This window comes from Eutrema salsugineum, unplaced genomic scaffold (genome assembly GCF_000478725.1).
Source record: "Eutrema salsugineum unplaced genomic scaffold, Eutsalg1_0 scaffold_4, whole genome shotgun sequence".
NCBI classification, from domain to species: Eukaryota; Viridiplantae; Streptophyta; class Magnoliopsida; order Brassicales; family Brassicaceae; genus Eutrema; species Eutrema salsugineum.
In genome coordinates this window covers 958,580-975,204 of record NW_006256686.1, presented here as the reverse complement: position 1 = coordinate 975,204, position 16,625 = coordinate 958,580, and positions in this window count along the sequence as shown.

The following is a 16,625-nucleotide window of genomic DNA, read 5'->3' as shown; positions in this document are numbered from 1 at the left end:
GGGAGAGAGAGATTTGTTCTCTTGAACCCTTGTTCTTTCTTTATCAATTTCGGTTTCTATTCTACTTCTTAATATTATGTCTTTAATTTCGTTCATTATGTCTGAGTATTTTTATTGTTGGGATTAAGGGATTTTCGATGGGGATTTATATGTTCGGTGAGGATTCCATTGGCTATTGAGCTGAATCTTAGAACTTTTTCTTCTGAATTCGTTTTTACTGCATGAGGGTAGCGTCATGAACTACAATCTGATCCAGATGCTTGGTGACACGAAAGGGTTCATCAGGTATCAGATCTAGTTTAGGAGAGCAAAATAAACATAGGAGTGGAAACCTACCTATGGGCGATTTGTGAATTAGGACGAGTCTTAAGCATAATGCATATCTTCTCTTCCAGGGCCAAGAGTGGAAACCTACTGGTCAGGGTTGAGAGAGATAGTTGTCTATGATCACGACAGTGGCGTATTCATACGTCCGTGACTCCAGTTCGAAAAGTTTAAGCTAAGATCTTATCAATTTACTCTCTAGCAATGTTTTGAATCGTTCGTACCCCTGAGAAAACTTCCCTGAACCCCAACGCTTTTTTCTCCATTGATTTCCTGCGATTTTTCTTTAAGCTTTAGTTCAATATTGTCTTTCTTTTTTAGTTCATTTTCATTTAAGCATTAGAATATCCGTTTTTATCATTTTTAGTTATTTTCGTTAAGTTTAGTTATTACGCCATTTAATTTCCGCACTCTCTTTTAATATTTTGTTTTTACATTTTAAACACACCACCAAACCCCCACAAAACCGTTTTTGTTCTAGACTTCCTTACTTTAACTTATTTCAAAGGCTTTTTGCAGCAAAAGATCCTCCTTCCCTGTGGATTCGATCCCTAAGTACTACAATCGATCAGCAGTGCACTTGCGGCTATTGATTTCAATTAGGGTAAAACTTGACAACCCACAACACACACCACAAGATCACCATCACGTAAGTATTAGATTATGTTAAGTTTAGGATGCCGTAACCAAAATCCCAAACCCCCATGAGTTTATGACTTTGCTTACTATCCCAGTTTGGTGTTTCCTTGCAGATTAGACATCTTCCCTGTGGATCGACACCCTAAGTCCTACAACGTATATCTGTGCACTTTCAGACATTAGGGTTTTATAAATTTAAAACTTTGGAGCAACGGGCTTGCAAAATACGAGAAACCCTGAGGCCCATCAAAGTTTTTGGCGCCGTTTTGGGGGAAGATTTTAGTCGCTGGAGGTCTAAACTGAGAAGGTTGAAGCCGCAGAAGACTATATATATGTCGAGTTTTTGCCAAAACACCATATAAAGTAAACCAAACTCATAAACACCCTAAATTTTTCTTTTTCTACTTATTCTTTCTTCTGCTTGCCCTAGTTTCAGAATCTTTGAAGCATGGATCATCTAAGAAGAACCCTTAATCCCGAGCGAAGGTTTTGCAACCTGTGTGAAGTTCCATGCGCATGTGAATCACCATTCAGGCGTGATCCCGACCACCTGAATCGGATCCCTCGTCCGAACCATCACCTTGGAGGCTCGCGAACTCCAACCTACCGAGATGAATCCAATTCGCCACACCTGGTGAACCGACGACGATCTCATTCCCTACCTCATCAGATTCTGCACCAGAACAATGAGACTGATCGATTTAGGCTCTAACTGAATCGATTAGAAGCTATGCTGAATCAATACCTTGACTTCCAAGTTGTTACTAAAGCCACCTTGTACAAGAAGATCGACGATCTCACAAATCATGTGAAATCGATGGAAGAGCTGAACTCCAATGATATTTCTGCCTTAAAAGAGAAGATAGAAGCCTTTGAGGAAGAGCAACCAAGGCAGAAGTATGATATCGTTCAAGAATCCATCGATGCCAAAGCTGCAAAGCTAGAGATCAAGGAAGCCAATGAGTTTGTTTCATGGTATAGAGGAAGGACAGACGGTGAAATTCAAGAAACTGAATTTTGCCTAAGGAAGCTTGAACACAAGAGAAAAGAAGCCAGCTCTAACATAAAGTATCTCTCTAAGTGCCACGGAGACACAAACCTTATGGTGAAGAAGATCCTTGAAAATCATAAAAGGATTCTATCAACAAAAAAAAAGGAGAATCAACCAATTATGATGCAGGAGATCCTACAATGGACGTCCAGAATAGCCCTGAAGACATCCAGGAAGAGCAAGTAAGAGGAGTAGTTGAGCAGCCTTCGGAGCTCCCCACCGCGGCCGCGAGAGTTTCAACCGCGGCAGAAGAGCACTTGACTGTGGCTTCGATGCCTCCACCCGCGGGGAACCACCCTCTCTTCCTGAGTTCACATACCCAATTCTCTGAAGACCCAGAAGAGCATATTCCTCACTTTTCATGCATGATGATCGCAGAAAATGAACCAGATGTCATAGATGAGGAGGATGAATCACCTAAGAAGATTGAAATCCCTTACATTGATCATATGTTTCGATGCAGCAAAGTTCTATTGTGACTCTTACTCTGCATTTGAAGTACCAGACCATCCAAAAGAAAGACCAGTTCGAACCATGCACAAGGTTCAAGACAAAGGTCAATTTCTTATCTCTTGTGACATTAGAGGTGAAAGATTTCTCAATATTCTTTGTGATTCTGGAGCATGCATTAACATGATGTCCAAGGCTACTGCTTTGAGACTTGGCATTAAACTCATTTCAAGTACCAGGACAAAGATCAGCTTAGCAGATGATTCAAGTGCAACTCCAAGACATTCCTCTAAGGATTGGAGATTGCATAGCACCTGTCAATCTCTACATAGTAAAGACCAAAGATGACTCATATCCAGTTATCCTTGGATAGCCTTTCTTAGCAATTGCTGGAGCCATCATGGATTTGGCCCAACCGGAGAGTTTCTTTTGCAAATATCGACAAGGAAATCTTCTATGAAGCTACACCACTTAAGAGCAAAGGAGGAAAGCATAAAGCTCAGGCATTTGAACCAGAAGAACTATGGAGTGATGAAGAACCTGCAAGAGAGAACATGAGGATTTTGAAAATGACTTGTCTTAGGACAAGATCTTAGTTGAATTAAGTCTTTTGCTTTGCAAAGTCAAGCTAAGGACTATAAACAGAAACGCTTGATGGTAGGTAACCCATTTAGGTACTTATTTATTTCAGTTTAACTTTCTCTTTCTATTGAAATTTTTTTTTCTTATTCTATACAGGCCTTAGTATGCATCAAAAATAAATAAAAAAAAAAGAAGAAAAGGAGCTGACCGCGGCCGAAGAGCTTTCAGCCGCGGCCAGGAAGCATTTCACCGCGGCCGCGAAGACTTGGCCTGCAGCCAGGCTCAGTCCGGCCACCCTTGGCCATTTCCACCTCTACCTTGATTCAAATCAGTCCAAATTTGATCAAGCACCACTCCACATAAACCACCATCCATCATTCACCATCCTACCACCTCCACAACCACCTCACAATCCATCACCAACACCTGGTAAGTTTTCTTTTCCTTCATCTTTTAAATTTTCACATACTCTATTTCTCATCTTTACCTTATTTATTTCACACTGGGGTCAGTGTGATTTAAGTCTAGGGGAGGATTCCATCCCTCACTAACCACCTTTTCTTGCATGATCCCTTGCATTCTGCATTTTTCTTTAAAATTTTTCATTTTTTTGGTTTTCTTAAAACTTTTCAAAAGTCTTTTGAGTTTCAAAACGTTTTTCCAAATGTCAAATACGTCTTGAGGTAATAATGACAAAATCGATGATGATAACCAACCTAACTGCTTCTACACCATCAGTTCATAAAAACCTCTTTCAAGGTTTAGTACTAGACCATGCTGTAGCTAGAGTACTTGCACAACAAAATCCCACCAGAGGACTTCTATTTATAGAGACCTTTTCTGACAAGATAAAATAGCTCATTTTACTTGGACTTAATCTTGACATCTAATTTTCTCATCAATGGTTTTAGGAAGCCAGCATGATATACATTTAGGACATCTTTACATTATTGTTACCACTCTTCGTTGTCCTAGATGGCCAGTTCATCTTTAGCTGGTACCTTACCCTTAACCCAAACCTTTATGTTCAAACCTCATGCATTCTCTCTCAAGTTTATGTCGACAGATATGTGCAAAAACGCCAGAGAGGGAGGAACAACATAGTTTTCAGTCACTCAAGAGAAGAACTGAATAAAACCGGGAAGGAAGTGTACCATGCAATCTCAGCAAGCCTCACGATGTTTCAGAAATCTCATTCTTAAATGTAATTTTTGTGCTCCCTAAGATTGTAAGTCAAAAGGCGGTTTCCCCTTTTCCAAAAAAAACAAAAACAAAAAAAAACAAAAAAAAACAAAAAAGAGAGAAAAAGAAAGAAAGAAAAGGAAACCAAAAGCCTAGAGAGTCTTAGAAGCCGAAATCATTCGTATTCATCAAATGAGTTAGGGATTCATAACCTGGACAAATCCAAGTCTAGGGGAGTTATAAGGAGAACCTGAAGAAAGGACATCAGAAATCTTAAAGCAAGAAGAATGTGACTGGAAACTGTGGACATCAACAGATCCATCTTCTCTTGTTATTTTTCATAATATCCTGTCTCTCTATAAAAAGGTAACCCTAAACACATCAAGCCTCACCACTAAAAAGCTCTTTTGATACCTAGCCTTGAATGCCTTGTTTAGAATTCTTTTGATGAGAATCACTGAAACCTTTAATGAATGTTAAAAGCTAGTTTACTGGAAGTTAGTTCTAAGTGTGTGGATTTTTGATGAGGACATCAAGTCATCATCAGACATGAAGCAAGGAATCAAGAAACAAGGAGAGGAGAACATGGAGCCAACACAAGCTAAGGAGACATGCGAGCTTTGTCCAAGCCAAATGGTCTAAGAACAAGTGTTCCAGCCCAACTACCACTTGTATTACATTCCTATCTCAGCCAGAGCACGCCTCAAAGTGTAATCAGTCCAATTGGAGTTCAGATGAAGGAGATATTAAGTTTATAAATCAGGTGATCCTCAACTTACCTGATTTAGACATATCCGCCTTAATTGGAGAAGTCCAACTAAACCAAGAGGAATTAAGCTGTAAACCGACATTTTCTAGAATCTTGACTCATCAGAGAATCATGGGGAATTGGAATCAGACCGAGATCGATTTTGGTTTAGGAGATATCCAATATCTAAACCAATGGATCCCCCACTTGCCTTATTTAACCTTCCAGGTTTTGGAGACTTCAAACATGTCAGTGGCGCCCAGGAGACTCTGAGTTCCTTCTAGAAGCCTTCCACAACATCCTAAGGTGCACCAACACGCATTGGATCAGGTGGATCCAATTGCATCTTAAATTGAGACAAACCGAACCATTTATGGCAAGTATGAGAGTCAACCGGTTTAATTCAACACAGAACCGACTTTGGCGACCAGGAGACTATATTTACCAATCAGGGGGTCCAAATATTGTTCCACCATGCACCAGAACTCACAGGATCAGGCGGATCCTTCTGCAACTTCACTTGCCATATATAGATGCATTCACACTTGGAGCCATAACTCTCCAACGGCTCATTTCCTTTGAATGCTACGACTTGGGAGTATTTTATGAAGATAATAATGTTCCAGAGAAGCTAACTTATCCCCTAAAACCGTCCAGATACAAAGGCATCATCGCATTTTCATATTTGGCCAAGATTCACTCATTTAGAGCCTAACGGCTAGTTTTTTATTAGCTTTGATTTGTTTCTTTGTCTTTAGCATTTTAGAACGTGTAAGAGCATTATATAAGCTCCTCTTAGTCCATTGTAAAAACTCACCTTTCAATCCAGAAATATACTAAGTATTCTTGTTTTCTTTCAAAGTGTTTCTTTGCAAAGATTGTTCTTTTTTTTCTTTAGAATTAAGTGTGTGATTCACTTAGCTCTATAGAAACTGCGACTTAGCTTGTTTGTGAGATTCAAACAATCTATTTCGTTCACAGATTGAGAGAGTCAGTCACTCCATCCCACCATCATATCCACTTCTGCAAAGCTTGTTGTCTTTGACAACCTTGTGAATTATAAGACTTGGTGTGATTCCAATCTTATATCATTTGGTATGACTGAAGAAGAAGATGCCTATGAAAATGACACTTGGTCTGAAGACTACTCCAACACCGGCTATGAAGAAGATTCATATGAAGGAGAACCTGAGCCAGAACCAACAGATTACATAGGAAACAACGCCGATCAATTGAATTGGTCTAGAGAAGAAGAAACCGACCAAGAAGGTGATTTTGGAGAAGATAGTTCATGGCAAGACGAGACTGAGACTCAAATAAGTTTAGAAGACCATGAAGGTGAACCAGGACGTGGAGACCTCCTCACCCATGGAGGAGAACAACATCCGAAAGACGAACTATACCAAAAGCCTTGGTGTGAAGAGACTGAAAGCGATCTAGGAGAAGATCATGAAGAAGATACTTGGAGAGAAGAAACTGATTCTGAAATCAGTTCAGGAGATGGTGACCATGTTGATGACGACCAATGGAGCCATGAGGCAGATCCAGAAGATACTTTGGTTGGAGAAAAAAATTTTGAAGAGGAGGATAAATATCCAAATGAAGGCAGTGTCAATAACACACCTTTAGACGAGCCATATGATACAGCAACAGATGATGAGACAGATTGTGAGCCACACCACATCTATTTTTCAGGTCATGAACAAGGACCAGAAGCTTACCTACAGTGGGAGAGCGAAATGGAGTACATGATGAGGTCACAAAATATTCCTAAGGATCAGAGGCTTTCATATGCACTTGGCTCGCTTGTGGGAGAAGCTACTACATGGTGAGAACAAGAGGAAGTTGTGGCCAGTTATAATAATTCTACCATCACTTGGGGTAATCTAAAGCAGCGTATGTACAGAGAGTTTGTACAGAAGTCCCAGAACCGCAGCTACATTCCCAAGAGGCTAATGTTCCAAACAGCTACAAAGAGGTGGATGTCTACACCAAAACCGCAGCCTGTTTCTAAGTCAAAGAAAGCTTGCTGTTCTGAGCCAAAGAAAGTGTCTCAAAGCACTTTGGAAAAGAATTCAAAGGCTGAGAAACCAGTGGCAACCACAGAAGTTAAACCAAATCCAATTCCACCAATCACAGCTCACAAGAGAAGCACAAAACCAACACTTGAGCCACAAGGCAAAGCAAAGCAATGTAAGTCTTCTAAAACTCTTAAGATAGATACCACAATCTGTTATAGATGTCATAAGAGAGGACATTTTGCTAAGATGTGCCCATCTAGAGAATTAGAAACTACTTCATCAATTGATCAGACAAAAGAAGAAGTCAAAGAAGTAGAGAAAGAGGAGTTGCATTTTAAAGTTTCCAATTCAGATATGATGTGCTTGTCTCTGCCAAGGGTTGTTGATGCAGGTTTAAATCATGGAGAGCATCACTATGAAGATATCAAGACGTGCCATCCTACCCCTGAAAAATATGAAGTGGTCACTAGCTTCAGTCAGATCCAAGAGGAGCCACCAGATCTTACATTGAATCCAAATGTCATAGCAACAAAAGAAACAGAACTAATTGACAATTGTGATCAGGTAAGTAACACATTTTTCACACTTATTTCTGATGATTCTAAGTCTGTGATAATGAATTTGTCATATCCAGAGACGGGTAAGAAAGTTAGAAAACCCATTTCTTATTTTAAACAACAAAACTGTGAACCACATGTTGCTTCACATAAAATTAATGAAATGGTTCAACCTGAATCACGTTTCTCTGTTTCTAGTAATATCATGACTGCTATAACGCACTTGTCTTTTGTCAAAGGTTTCAAGGATATTGCAGGTACAGAAGAGCAGCAACAAGAGCCCAAACCGCCAAAGATCAATGGCGACAACCAATGTGAAAAAAAAATATTTCACAAAGACGAATGGCCTGCTGCCAAAGAAAGTCAGCAAAATACCCTGGAGAGGTGTCATTTCCTCTTTGCTGATCAGAGAAGAATCACCAGATGCCCAACACCGACTATACCCAAGCTACACTCACACAATGAGTGAATGTAATTCTCTGAACCCTTAAGTAAATCATGAGACTAACTTGCTCTATCGATGTGCAGGTGATCAAGTTTTGAGGACAAAACTTTTTGAAGAGGGATGGTATGATGAGGAGATCAAGTCATCATCAGACATGAAGCAAGGAATCAAGAAACAAGGAGAGGAGAACATGGAGCCAAGACAAGCTAAGGAGACATGCGAGCTTTGTCCAGGCCAAATGAAGTCTAAGAACAAGTGTTCCAGCCCAACTACCACTTGGATTACATTCCTATCTCAGCCAGAGCACGCCTTGAAGTGGAATCAGTCCAATTGAAGTTCAGATGAAGGATATATTAAGTTTATAAATCGGGTGATCCTCAACTTACCCGATTTAGACATATCCGCCTTAATTGGAGAATTCCAAATAAACCAAGAGGAATTAAGCTGTAAACCGACATTTTCTGGAATCTTGACTCATCAGAGAATCACGGGGAATTGGAATCAGACCGAGATCGATTTTGGTTTAGGAGATATCCAATACCTAAACCAATGGATCCCCCACTTGCCTTATTTGGAACCTTCCGGTTTTGGAGACTTCAAACATGTCAGTGGCGCCAAGGAGACTCTGAGTTCCTTCTAGAAGCCTTCCACAACATCCTAATGTGCACCAACACGCATTGGATCAGGCGGATCCAATTGTATCTTCAATTGAGACAAACCAAACCATTTATGGCAAGTATGAGAGTCAACCGGTTTAATTCAACACAGAACCGACTTTGGCGACCAGGAGACTTCATTTACCAATCAGAGGGTCCAAATATTGTTCCACCATGCACCAGAACTCACAGGATCAGGCAGATCCTTCTGCAACTTCACTTGCCATATATAGATGCATTCACACTTGGAGCCATAACTCTCCAACGGCTCTTTTCCTTTGAATGCTACGACTTGGGAGTATTTTATGAAGATAATAATGTTCAAGAGAAGCTAACTTATCCCCTACCCGTTCAGATACAAAGGCATCATCGCATTTTCATATTTGGCCGAGATTCACTTATTTAGAGCCTAACGGCTAGTTTTTTATTAGCTTTGATTTGTTTCTTTGTCTTTAGCATTTTAGAACGTGTAAGAGCATTATATAAGCTCCTCTTAGTCCATTGTAAATACTCACCTTTCAATCCAGAAATATACTAAGTATTCTTGTTTTCTTTCAAAGTGTTTCTTTGCAAAGATTGTTCTTTTTTTCTTTAGAATTTAAGTGTGTGATTCACTTAGCTCTATAGAAGCTGCGACTTAGCTTGTTTGTGAGATTCAAACAATCTATTTCGTTCACAGATTGAGAGAGTCAGTCACCATCGATTGAGAGAGTCAATCAAATCCACCACCTTCCATCCCACCATCATATCCACTTCCGCAAAGCTTGTTGTCTTTGACAACCTTGTGAATTATAAGACTTGGTGTGATTCCAATCTTATATCAATTTTCGCATGACGAATTAACGAATTAGTTATATTTGTACCTTGGTGAGAATTTTCTAGACTTGATCTGATTGATGCATTGCCCCTACTTAAGGTCATTATGGTTGCTAATATTTTTGAGTTCTCTATGATTTTTGTTGATGATACTTTTCCAGATTGGATCTTGTTTTGTTTGATGACAAACAAAGTCTAAGTCTAGGGGAGTTGATAACACCGTATTTGTACCTATTTTCACCATTGATTTCAAATGCTTTTCAAAGTTTTTAATCACTTTTGTGAATTTTAATATGATTTCTCTATGTTTGTAATTTCAAGGCTCTTTTCAGGAAACTTAAAGAAAAAGCTAGCACAATGGAAGATATCCACATTTTTAGCTCCATCTCAGACCATCAGAAGTTCAGCCTCAAATGAAGACTTCATCACCGTCTGATCCAACTCAAATTTGGAGACATTCAAGAGGAGACAACTAGCTCTCCATACCACTTTACATCAGGAAGATCCATTGGTGCAATCAAAGATACATGGAGAACAAATTGACCAAATGCACCAGTCCCGGAAGACTCTCACCCGCAGAAAACAAGTGTTTTACCTGCCTCGGAAGACTCTCACCCCCGGTAGACCTATGCCAAACTACAAGGCCCAAAATCGAAGCCCATTTCGCCATTTCTCTTCAGAGAAGCCCTAAATGAGACCTGGAAGATCTTATGACCTATAAATACATTTCTTAGCAGCCCTAAACGGGTGTGTGCTCCTGTAATGAGATTTAGAGCCACAAAACTTTGTTTTTCTAGGGTTAGGCGATGAAGAAGTGGATTCTTCCCTGGATCCATTGTTCTTTCTCCTTTTTATCTAATTAGCTTTTATGTTTCATCTTATACACTCTTTCATGTCTTTTATCATTCCTTGGATCATGTTAGATTAGTCCCATAGAATTAAGTTTCTAAAGAGTCATCGATAGGCATACATGTTCGATTAGGATTTCTAAGTTTCTAAACCATATTTTGGATCTCATATCTTATAAGTTGTTTATATTGCATGAGAGTAGATTCATGACCTATTCTCTGAGCCTAGGATCGATCAGAGCCACGAGAGTGCTGTATCAGATCATCCGTACCTAGCTTTAGAAGAACATAATCACTACAAGAGTCGAGAGCTATCTGTAGAGAAGATGTGAGCAAACAAATTCAATAGTTAATGCATGATCTTATTCCTGGCATGAGAGCGAGAGTTAATTGTCAGATTTAAGTGACTAGTAAATTAAGATGGCGAGAGTTGGTTAATCATACACATGTCTATTCCAGCTCTATGCAGATCCCAGAAACAGATGAAGATAAATCGCCCATAGGCTAATTGAAAATGCTTTGACATCAATTAGAGTAAACAGGAGAAGTCTAAATCGCCCACTATGAGTCTAGAGTCTATAGTTTGAGTCGAACACCCTTGAGATATTCTTTTAGCAACTCATTTGCATTGCATTTAGTTTCCCGTAAATATTATATTGGGTTTAGTTTAGGATCCTGTAACCAAAATCCCAAACCCCCATGAGTTTATGACTTTGCTTACTATCCCAGTTTAGTGTTTCCTTGCAGATTAGATATCTTTCCTGTGGATCGACACCCTAAGTCCTACAACGTACATATGTTCACTTTCAGACATTAAAGTTTTATAAATTTAAAACTTCGGACCAATGAGCTTGCAAAAGACGAGCAATCCTGAGGCCCATCAGAATACAATGGGAAGTACTTGTATTTAACGTAGTCACGTCTAATTGATGATGTGCACAGTCTTATGACCCTCAAACAGGCCTTTTTATTAGTGTCAACTAGGATTTTCATCCACGTTACGCATCAGTATATTTTTAAATACTATTTGATTAAAAAATATAAAATTATTTATATTTACTAAGATATTACTTAATGTATATTATTAAATGTAAAAATATGTATAAAGAAAATTGCATTTTTAATTTTAAAGTTTATATCTAATTTGTGAGATGTCATGGTCTAATTTTGAATATATAATATATTCTGTTTAAAAAACTTATATTTGGTATAATATTTATAAATAGTATATTTAAGCTAACTAAAAGTGTAACAAAGTAATCAAATGTTATTCAATAATCATAATATTGATACAAATATTAAAAATTATACATCAGTTCTCCAAATCAAAAAACATTAATTGTTTTTCATTATTTTACTTTCTCCAAACTTAAATTTTATATAAAAATAACAAAAATGATAAATATAAAATTATTTTATGTTTTGAGCTAATTTAACCAATACAAATTTCTAATTTAATACACTACATTGAAAAATAAACCAATAATTATAATTTTTACTTTTAGATTCATTACAACTTTTTTATTGTATCATATTGTTTATGTTAACTTTTAAATGAATTTATTGATTATACCTCACTTCTTCCAATCAAAGTAAATAAGTTTTTTTTCATTTTATTTAATTTCATTCTTATTATATATGTTTTCTATGGAATATATAAAAAGCAAGATAGTTGAAATTTTAGCTACTTTAATTAATATAAATTTTCAGTTTAATCAATAAATGAAAAGGCAAACTAATAGGCACAAGTCTTACTCTCGTATCTAAAAATATTAGTTTTTGAAACCAAAACAAAAATAATCATGGAATAAACATTGAAACAAATTAATAATTAAAAAAACTGACAAAAAGTATACTTTTTATTTACGTGAAACATATAGAAACCATAATTTTGTCCAATGACATATATTAAATGCACTCACGATCTTATGTAATTTCAAATAAATAATTTCAACTTTTATATAATTTTGAGGCTCGTATGTGGTAGAAATCAAAGCGAAAAGATCATGCACGAGGCCCTTTGCGGAAAGTGGTTGTGGTCACTCCCTACTTGTGATGAGACTTACTGATTGTAATCAGATGCTGCTTGATCAGCTATTTATTACCATTGTGGTTTAAGTTGGGTTTTTGAAACTCTGTCAGATTCCATGTTATTCCAAGGATCTTCCTCGAATACCTCGGTATCATCCACCTTAATGGCAGAACTTCTTTCTCTATTTTCAGTGTTTTTTTTTCAAAAGTGTCGGATCACTTGATATGCTTCTCGGATTGCTCGGAACTTATCCTTCTTCTCAAATACGGTGGCCAAACTTTGGAGAATTATGGTCTTTTTTATTGACATTAAAGCGGCTTGTAAAGGCTTTGTGTATATCTACTTTCATCATATTCCTTTTTTAGCTAATAGTTTAACGGATAGTTTAGACTTTAGACAAGTTGGATCTTTTACGTTGTAATGACTCATTCTTTAGTAAAAGCTAACTCTATTTTTTGTTTTTCTAATTGAAATGGTTGCACACACACAAATTTTTTTTTTAATAATTATGTGAAAAAAAATTTGGATGTTAATATAGCAGTCTCAAAATATGTGTGTATATGTAAATAAAATTTACTATTTTATTTGTTCTTAATTATTTCTATAATTTTCTAATTTTAATATTATTTTAGTTTTATTATTAATATAAATTTTATACATAATTTCTTTTACTACAAGAAATCAATCGTTTTCCAACGGTCCATTACGACGGTTTAAAAATCGTCGCAAACTTACAACGATTGTACGACGATGTTACGTCAAATTAAAAAACCATCGTACAACCGTCGTACAAAAAAAACGTCGTAACTTCGACGTACAATTTACGACGAATTACGACGAATTACGATGAATATACATCGATAAAGAGAGATTTGATATTAATTGCAAAATCGTCGTAAATTATATGTAAAATTACGACGAATATACGACGACTGGTTTTCGATGTAAATGCTACGACGATTTTACGTCGACAAAGAAGTTAAGTGAAGAACATTTAAAACATGTCTACCTAACTAATGTAGATGAAAGATTTTATCGCATAATCAACGTAAAATCGTCGTAATATTATTGTTGAATGTAAAATCGTCGTAAAAAGTCAACGTAAAAGCGTCGTAAAGCCCAAAATTTTCCTATAAATAGATCTTCATTCCTTCTTTCAATCACAACACATCATCATTCAAACATAAGAGCATCATCATCCTGGAGACCCATTATAGGTCTCTTAAATTTTAGTATAGTGTTGTAAATCCTGATATATTGGGTTGTCCATTGCTGGAAACCCGAATTAGTAGTTATTTACTTTGAAAAAAAGAAGTAATAATATTAAAAGGTTACTCCATTCACGTGGCTAGACGTGACACAAGAGATCAGCTCCTTTATTGTCTAATCAATAAAAAGAGATAGTATTTTGAGTTTATTTCAAGATGTCTATATACGAGCTAAGAAGCTGGATGTATATGCGTAAAGATTCAGATGAGGCGTTGACAGAAGAGTTCAAGAACGGGATAGAAATATTTATGTATCAGGCTACAAATATGGACAGAATGAAAGATAGCGGGAAGATGTTTTGTCCTTGTTTGAAATGCAAGAATACGAGGTATACACTAACCAAAACCGTGTGGACGCATTTATTAAATACAGGGTTTATGCCGCAATATTTTGTTTGGTATCTACATGGAGAATGATATGGCAGTAATACTCATGGGAATCCTGGTAGTAGTAGTAATTATCAAAGTCATGTTGATTTTGATGAATCGAATTATGGTCATCAGCCTAATCAGTATCAATCTGATCAAAGTGTAGATCATGATAGGATGCATGAGATGGTGACTGATGCATTTAATGAAACGCATACTGGTAATGCTGTTGAGGAACCTAATGTAGATGCCAAACGATTTTATGATTTGTTAGACAATGCTAATCAGCCAATCTACGAAAGATGTAGAGAAGGCCTGTCTAAATTATCGTTGGTAGCTAGGATGATGTCAATTAAAACAGATCATAACCTGGCTGAGGTTTGCATGGATGATTGAGCTGATCTTCTGAAAGAGTATCTACCGGAGGATAACTTGGCAGCGGCAACATACTTTGAAATACAGAATTTGATTTTTAGTCTTGGTCTACCTTCTGAGATGATAGATGTATGTGTTGACAATTGTATGATTTTTTGGAAAGATGATGATAACTGGAGGAATGTCGATTTTGCCAAAAAGCAAGATACAGGCCGCAAACTGGTGGGCGTAAAAGGATACCGTACCAACGTATGTGGTATCTCCCTATAACTGATAGGTTAAAACGGCTTTATCAATCTGAAAGGACAGCTGCATCAATGAGATGGCATGCAGAACATACACAAGTAGATGGAGAAGTTGTTCATCCATCAGATGCAAAAGCATGGAAACACTTCAATATGGTATACCCAGATTTTGCTAAGTTCAAACGGAATGTCTATCTTGGTCCGTGCACTGATGGTTTTAGTCCATTTGGTATGTCTGGTAGACAATATTCATTATGGCCAGTAATCCTAACTCCTTATAACCTTCCTCCAGATTTGTGCATGCAAAGGGAATTTCTTTTCCTAAGTATTTTGGTTCCAGGTCCCAATCATCCGAAGCGAGCTCTCGATGTATTTCTGCAGCCACTCATACATGAGTTGAATTAGTTATGGTATACTGGCGTTCGCACATATGACTGTTCTACGGGAAAAAAAATTAGTATGCGGGTTGTGCTTATGTGGACAATAAGCGATTTCCCCGCTTATGGTATGCTATCAGGATGGACTACACATGGGAGGCTAACTTGTCCTTATTGTCTTCATCGAACTGATGCGTTTCAGCTAAAACATGGTAGAAAAACTTGTTGGTTTGATTGTCACCGGAGGTTTTTACCGGATAACCATCCATATCGGAGGAACAAGAGGTTATTTATAAAGAACAAAAGTGTACATGTTCCTCCACCTGTAAATTTAACATGAGCTGATATACATGCGCAAATCGATCATTGGAGGGCAGAGAAAACAGTAACGCGTGGGAGAAACTGGCACACTCCTGCAAATATACCTGAAGGTTATGGAGTTCATCATAATTGGCACAAGAAAAGTATCTTTTGTCAACTACCCTATTGGAAAGATCATCTGCTCAGACACAATCTTGATGTCATGCACATTGAAAAAACTTTTTTGATAACATCATGCATACAGTTATGAACGTAGCGGGAAGAACAAAAGACAATGGTAAGTCAAGATTGGACTTGCCTGATTTATGCAACAGAAGTGAGTTGCATATACTGAGAAACGCGAAAGCACTAGTTCCTGTATTTCGGTTGAGTGCAGATCAAAAGTCAGCATTGTTCAGATGGGTTTCTTCTGACGTTAAATTTCCTGATGGGTATGTTTCTAATCTTTCTAAATCTGTTGAGAAGAGGATAAAATTTGCCGGGATGAAAAGCCATGACTGCCATGTGTTTATGCAACGATTATTTCCATTTGCATTTGCTGAACTCTTGCCCAAAAATGTCCATGAAGTTGTTGGAGGCATTGGTGCTTTTTTCCGGGATCTTAGTACACGAACATTATCAGTTGATGTAATATCACAACTGACATTGAATATTCCAATTTTGTTGTGCAATTTGGAAAAGATCTTCCCACCATCATTTTTTGATGTTATGGAGCATCTTCCTGTTCATCTCCCTCACGAAGCAGAGCTCGGTGGACCCGTTCAGTATAGGTGGATGTATCCGTTCGAGCGTTTCATGAAGCATCTTAAGGGTAAAGCCAAAAACCTAGCTAAAGTGGAAGGCTCGATCAACAGGAATCTCATGGTTAACTGTAGTTAAAGTGGCTCCGAGGGGCAAGATTGTAGGGGTTGAGGATGTTCCACTTCAACATGACACTTGCGTAGATCTGTCTGAACTAGATGTTGATGAGGTGATTTTCTTAATTAACCCTCGCAACAGGCAAGTTGAAGATCTTCCCGATGATACAGAAGAAGAAGGTGAAGATGAGTTTGCTGAAACCGATGATGACGATTTGGCGGAAGACGACGGTGATGGTGACGAAGTAATAGAGGAAGATGAATCTGATTGAGTTTCATGCATCATATTTAGTGAATGTTTGTTATTATGTAATTTGTAACTGTGTTTGTTTGAATTTTTTAAATGGAAAAAATTTCGATTTTACGACCGTTTTACGACGATTTTTATAAACCCTAAACCCTAAGTCTAGGTTTTAAGCCCTGAATGAATAGGGTTTAAGCATTACGACGACTTTACGACGA